The sequence below is a fragment of the Mastomys coucha genome, unplaced genomic scaffold (genome assembly GCF_008632895.1).
Source record: "Mastomys coucha isolate ucsf_1 unplaced genomic scaffold, UCSF_Mcou_1 pScaffold1, whole genome shotgun sequence".
Classification (NCBI taxonomy): Eukaryota; Metazoa; Chordata; class Mammalia; order Rodentia; family Muridae; genus Mastomys; species Mastomys coucha.
In genome coordinates, this window is record NW_022196891.1 from 57463773 (window position 1) to 57470243 (window position 6471).

General features: G+C 43.9%; 1 pseudogene; it reads left to right on the forward strand.

Annotated features, from left to right (window-relative positions):
* LOC116096732 overlaps positions 1 to 6471 on the forward strand; it is a 14299-nt pseudogene that overhangs the window by 1605 nt on the left and 6223 nt on the right.

A 6471-nucleotide genomic window follows, 5' to 3' on the forward strand; every position in this document is an offset into this window, starting at 1 on the left:
AAAGAACCAAGAGGTACCTGATGTAAAAACACAGTGCCTTTTGATAGAATTGCCTGCTTAGGACTAGTCAGCCAGACAGTAGAGTAGGAGTGAGACCAGAGAATTCACAGTGGTGGCTAGTACTGTAGGAAAGAAAAGAAGACAAAGCTAGTGCAGTTCCTGGTGAGGCCATTTATCAATTCATGAGCAATTTGGAGGTGCTGATCTCTACGGAAGTTCATGTTGGGAATTAGAAGCTCTTTGTGGGATGCCAGGAGCACCACTACTCTGACCTCTTCTGCTTTCTCTACCTTATTGAACTTTGTTAAGGCATCTCCCACTGCACAGCCTTTACATGTTTATATCTGTTATTCTTTCTGAAGTCTGGAATGTTTTCCCTTGGAAACCTCTGGGTCCAATCCCTCATGTCCTCCAGAGCTCCATTTAAATGTCAATGAAAAACCTTCTTTTATTATACGATCTAGCAGAGATTCCCACCATAATTCTCTTTCTTTCCTGCTTCATTCTCCAGAACACATCTCCACTTGACATGTATTTATTTGTGATTTGACTCCTCCCTAACCTCCAATAGAGTACAAGCATGAGCACACACACCTATCAAGAAAAGAAATTAAAGCTGCTAAGTTAGTTTTATACAATATTCACACTGTTCTGGTAAGAATGAGATGCATAGGCATTATTAAATATGAATTGTATAATCTCAGTGATTCTGCATACAATTAAAATGTTCATACTTTGCATTGTGAACTGGCATTGCATAATCTAGAAATGAGTGGTTCAGTTCCTGCTAATGGCTTAAAATTGAATTTAATGATTTCATTTTTCTTTATTAAATAGCAAATAAAAGTCTGTGACAAGTTGAGAGTCTGGGAAAGAAAGGAAAATGCTTCGTGTTTAACTTCCTCTGACAGTACTTCCCTCGAAGTCTTTATTGAGCACAGGCCCCTACACAATATGTGGCCTCTTTTGCCGGCAAAGGCGGCAAATTAATCCCAGACATGAATCCTATCTAATGATAGACAAGGAGTTATCATTGTATTTGGAATGCAGCTGGGGTGGGGGGTGGGGGACACAAACACAGGAGAGACTTAGAATCTGCTTAGAGACCCTGGCTGTTAGCGTTCAGATGTAGTCATACTGCCATCCTGTGTCGGAGATGGCTCACAGCACTTACCTCCAGGTGGAGTCTCACAGGCAAGTAAGCAAGAGGCTACTTACTTACTTACTGTCCAGACGGCACAGAACCTAGAGGACCACTGCCGCCTGCTAGTTAGCCAAGAGAATTATTATTTGGTGGGGTTTAAACAGAGGCAGATACGTAATGAGAACAGTGGTTTCATCTATATACACCATTTTCAAGCCGGGAGAGAGAAAGAGAGGGAGAGAGGGGGAAGGGGGAAAAGGAAAGAGAGGGAAAGGGAGAGACTGGGAGAAAGGGAGAGAGGGGGAAGGGGGAGGGGAGAGATTGTGCATGTGCCTTTCTGTTTCCCTCCATGTGTTCTTCAATCCCACTTTACTCCTGTTTGAAGTTTGTTCCTCTGTTTGTCCAAGAACTCTACTCCTTATGAATGCAGACACATCCAGCTCTAGTGTGAAAGGCCTGGTCATAGAAAAAGTCAGCCCTGCGAAGCACTACAGGGGCAGATGGGGAGCAGGAGAGCCAAGGATGCTGGTGACTTATCATGGCCACAGGCAAGGATTAAGAACAAACCATATAAACACTCCTACTGTAGGATTAAGAGGCTAGTGCCAAGTTAGCTCTGTTACTTCCTCATTACAAAACTTAAAAAGGGAACAATATTGCTTAATCCTCCCTAATAGTAAGGGAGTAAGGAAAGAGAGTAAGGAAACCACCCATCCTGATTAGAGTAAGTTAGAAACCATAGGGACAGTAGAGTGTGTGATAGTGGACAAAGAGGAGCCAGAGAATGAAGACAAAGAGAGGGTGATGGCTCTACACTATAATAAACATGAGTGAAGCAAACATTTTTGAACTTTAATCTCTTGATGCTTTGGTCATGGCTCTGACAGCCTTGTCCCTGGGGATAAACAAAAGGACAGTGATTGGTACCAGGAATGACCCTTTCCCTCACCGCTGAAAAGCACACTTTAAAAGCATGTGTGCTGGAGAGATGGCTCAGAGCTTAAGAACACTTCCAGAGGACCAGGCTTGATTCCCGGCACTCACCATCCATAATTCCAGTCTCTGGGCATCTGATTTGCTCTTCTGGCCTCCATGGGCACCAGGCACAGGCAAAACACTCACACACATAAAATATAAAATCAAATAATTAAAATATATATGTGGAAATGATAGTCATTAGACGATGAGAGCTAGTTGTTTATAAATTGACCTCTGTATACATGTAAATGTTAAAGTAATATATTTAAATTATAAGGAATCTGGAAAAATTTAAATCATAAGATTGCCAGTAATATGTATACGTGTGTGTGTGTGTGTGTGTGTGTGTGTGTGTGTGTGTGTGTGTGTGTGTGTGTATTTGAAACCCATTAGACTTTTTATGGGGGAGGGATTTTTGAGACAGGCTTTCTCTAAGCCCTGGCTATCCTGGACTTGCTTTGTAGACCAGGCTGGCCACAAACTCACATCTCAGCCTTTGCCTTCCCAGTGCTGGGATTAAAGACTTACACCACCACACCCAGCCCTAGACTTGTTTTTCAATAGAATTTTTCTTCTTTTTTTTTTTTTTTTTACTTATTCACTTTATATCCATCTAACTTCCCCCTCTCAGTCAGCTCCCCCCCAATACTTCCCCACTCCTCCTGTGAGTGGGATGTGTCTCCTTGGCTCTTTCCCCACCCTGGCACTTCAAGTCTCTGTGAGGCTAGGCACTTCCTCTCCCACTGAGACCAGACAAGACAGCCCAGCTAGAAGAACATATCCCACAAACAGGCTACAGTTTTTAGGATAGCCCCCCTTCCAGACGTTTGGGGATCCACATGAAGACCAAACTGCACATCTACTACATATGTGTGGAGAGGCCTAGGTCCAGCCCTTGTATGCTCTTTGGTTGGTGGTTCAGTCTCTGAGAGCCCCAAAGGCCCAGGTTAGTTGATTCTGTTGGTCTTCCCGTGGAGTTCCTATCCCCTTAGGGGCTGCAATCCTTCCTCCTATTCTATAGGAGTCCCCAAGCTCCTTCCACTCTTTGGCTGTGGGTGTCTGTATCTGTCTGAGTCAGCTGCTGGGTGGAGCCTCTCAGAGGACAGCCATGCTAGAGTTCTCTACAAGCATAACAGAGTATCATTAGTAGCCTTGGGGATTGATGTTTGTCCGTCTGATGGATCTCAAGCTGGGCAGGGTTATCGGGTGGCCACTCCCTCAGTCTCTGCTCCATCCACAATCCTGCATTTCTTGTAGACAAGATAAGTTTTGGTTGGAAAGTTTTGTGGGTGGGATGGTGTCCCTATCACTCCACCAGGGTTCTTGCCTGGCCACAGGAGACAGCCTTCCCAGGCCCCATATCCCCAGTGCTGTGACTCACAGCTAAGGACACCTCTATTGTTTCTTGGGCACCTCCCCTAGTCCCCTATTCATCTTTTCCCTGAGATACCTCCTCCTCCCCCTCATCAGTTGCAGATTTCCATTCATTCTCATGGCCATTCCCCAGCCCCTCCCTACACCCAACCTCAAAACCCCGACTCCCCTCTCTCACCCTCCCTCTATCTGCCTTCCATCCCAGTACCCCTTCACCTCACTCAGGATAATATTCTCAAATTCCAGCCATTTGCCTGCAAAATTCATAATGTCTTTGTTTTTCATAGCCAAATAGTATTCTATTGTGTAGATGTACCACATTTTCCTTATCCATTCTTCAGTTGAGGGACATGTAGATTTTTTCCAGTTTCTGGCTATTATAAATAAAGCTGCTATGAACATAGTTGAGCAAGTGTCTAGATGGTGGAGCATTTTTTTGGGGGGAGTATATGCCCAGGAGTGGTATAGGTTGGTCATAAGGTACAACTATTCTCAGTTTTCTAAAAAACCGACAAATTGATTTCCAAAGTGGTTATACAAGTTTGCACTTCCACCAGCAATGGGGGAGTGTTTCCCCTTGCTTCACATCCTTGGTAGCATGTGAAATCACTTGAGTTTTTGATCTTTATCATCTTAGACTTTTTTATAAATTAATTTATTTTTTACACTCCATATTCCATTCCTCACCCCCCCATCCACCTTCTGACTATTCCATATCCCATACCTCCTCCCCACCCCACCCTTGTCTCCACATTGATGCCCCCACGCCCCAGCCCACCTGACTCCCTGGGGCCTCCAGTATCTTGAGGGTTAGGTGCATCATCTCTGAATGAACACAGACCTGGAAGTCCTCTACTGTATGTGTGTTGAGGGCCTTATATCAGCTAGTGTATGCTGTCTGGTTGGTGATCCAGTATTTGAGAGATCTTGTGGGTCCAAATTAATTGAGACTGCTGGTCCTCCTACAGGATTGCCCTTCTCCTCAGCTTCTTGCAGCCTTCCCTAATTCAACAATAGGGGTCAGCTGCTTCTGTCCATTGGTTGGGTGCAAATATCTGCATCTGACTCTTTCAGTTGCTTGTTGGGTCTTTCGGAGAGCAGTCATGATAGGTCCCTTTTTGTGTGTCCTCCATACCCTCAGTAATAGTGTGAGGCCTTGGGACCTCCCCTTGAGCTGGATCCGACTTGGGCCTGGATCCCACTTTGGACCTCTTTTTCTCAAGCTCCTCTCCATTTCCATTCCTGTAATTCTTTCATACAGGAACAACTATGGGTCAGTGATGTGACTGTAGGATGGCAACACCATCCCTCACTTGATGCCCTGTCTTCCTGCTGGAGGTAGGTTCTATAAGTTCCCTCTCCCTACTGTCGGGCATTTCATCTAAGGTCCCTCCCTTTGACTCCTGAGAGTCTCTTATATCCCAGGTTTCTGGTGCATTCTGGAGGGTACCCCCCCCCCACCCCCCGCAACCTCCTATTTCCTGAGGTTGCCTGTTTCTGTTCTTTCTGCTGGCCCTCAGGGCTTCAGTCCTTTTCCCTCACTCAATATCAGATCAGGTTCCTCCTCCCCCCTACTCCATCCCTCCTGTCCACTTTCCCTCCCAGGTCCCTCTCTCCCTCCCCACTTGTGATTGCTTTCTTCTCTCTCCCAAGTGGGACTGAGGCATCCTCACTTGGGCACTTCAGCTTGTTGATCTTTTTTACTTCTGTGGACTGTACCTTGGGTATTCTGTACTTTTTTTTCTAATATCCACTTATTAGTGAGTATATACCATGCAAGTCCTTTTGGGTCTGAGTTACCTCACTCAGGATGATATTTTCTAGTTCCATCCATTTGCCTGCAAAACTCAGGATATCCTCATTCTTAATAGCTGAGTAGTATTCCATTGTGTAAATGAACCACAGTTTCTGTATCCATTCTTCGGTCGTGGGACATCTAGGTTGTTTCCAGCTTCTGGCTATCACAAATAAGGCCACTATGAACACAATGGAACACGTGCCTCTGTGGCATGGTGGTGCATCTTTTGGGTATATTCCCAAGAGTGATATAGCTGTGTTTTAGATAGATCTATTTCCAATTTTCTGAAGAAACTCCAGATTTATTTCCAGAGTGGTTGTACCAGTTTGCAATCCCACCAGCAATGGAGGAGTGTTCTTCATTCTTCACATCCTCTCCAACATGTGTTGTCACCTGAGGTTTTGATCTTAGCCATTCTGATTGGTGGAATCTCAGGATCATTATGATTTGTATTTCTCTGATCACTAAAGACTTTGAACATTTCTTTAGGTGTTTCTCAGCCATTCGAGATTCTTCAGTTGTGAATTCTTGGTTTACGTCTATACCCCATATTTTGATTGGGTTGTTTGGGTTTTTTTGGTGATTAACTTCTTGAGTTCTTTATATATTTTGGATACTAGTCCTCTATTGGATGTGGGGTTAGTGAAGATTTTTTCTCAATCTGTGGGGTGCTGATTTGTTCTATTGACTTTGTCCTTTGCCTTACAGAAACTTTCCAGTTTCATGAGGTCCCATTTATCAATTCTTGATCTTAGAGCATGAGTTATTAGAGTTCTGTTTAGGAAATTTCCCCCTGTGCCAATGAGTTCAAGGTTCTTTCCCACTTTCTCTTCTATTAGATTCAGTGTATCTGGTTTTATGTTGAGGTCCTTGATCCACTTGGACTTGAGCTTTGTAAAAGGTGACAAATATGGACCTATTTTCATTCTACTACATATATATAGCCAGTTAGACCAGCACCATTTATTGAAGATGCTTTCTTTTTTTCATTGTATATTTTTGGTGTCTTTGTCAAAGATCAAGTGACTGTAAGTGTGTGGTTTTATTTCTGGGTCTTCAGTTCTATTCCATTGGTCAATGTGTCTGTCTCTATACTAATACCATGCAGTTTTTCTCATTATTGCTCTGTAGTAAAGCTTGAGGTCAGGGATGGTGATTTCCCCGGCTGTTCTTTTAT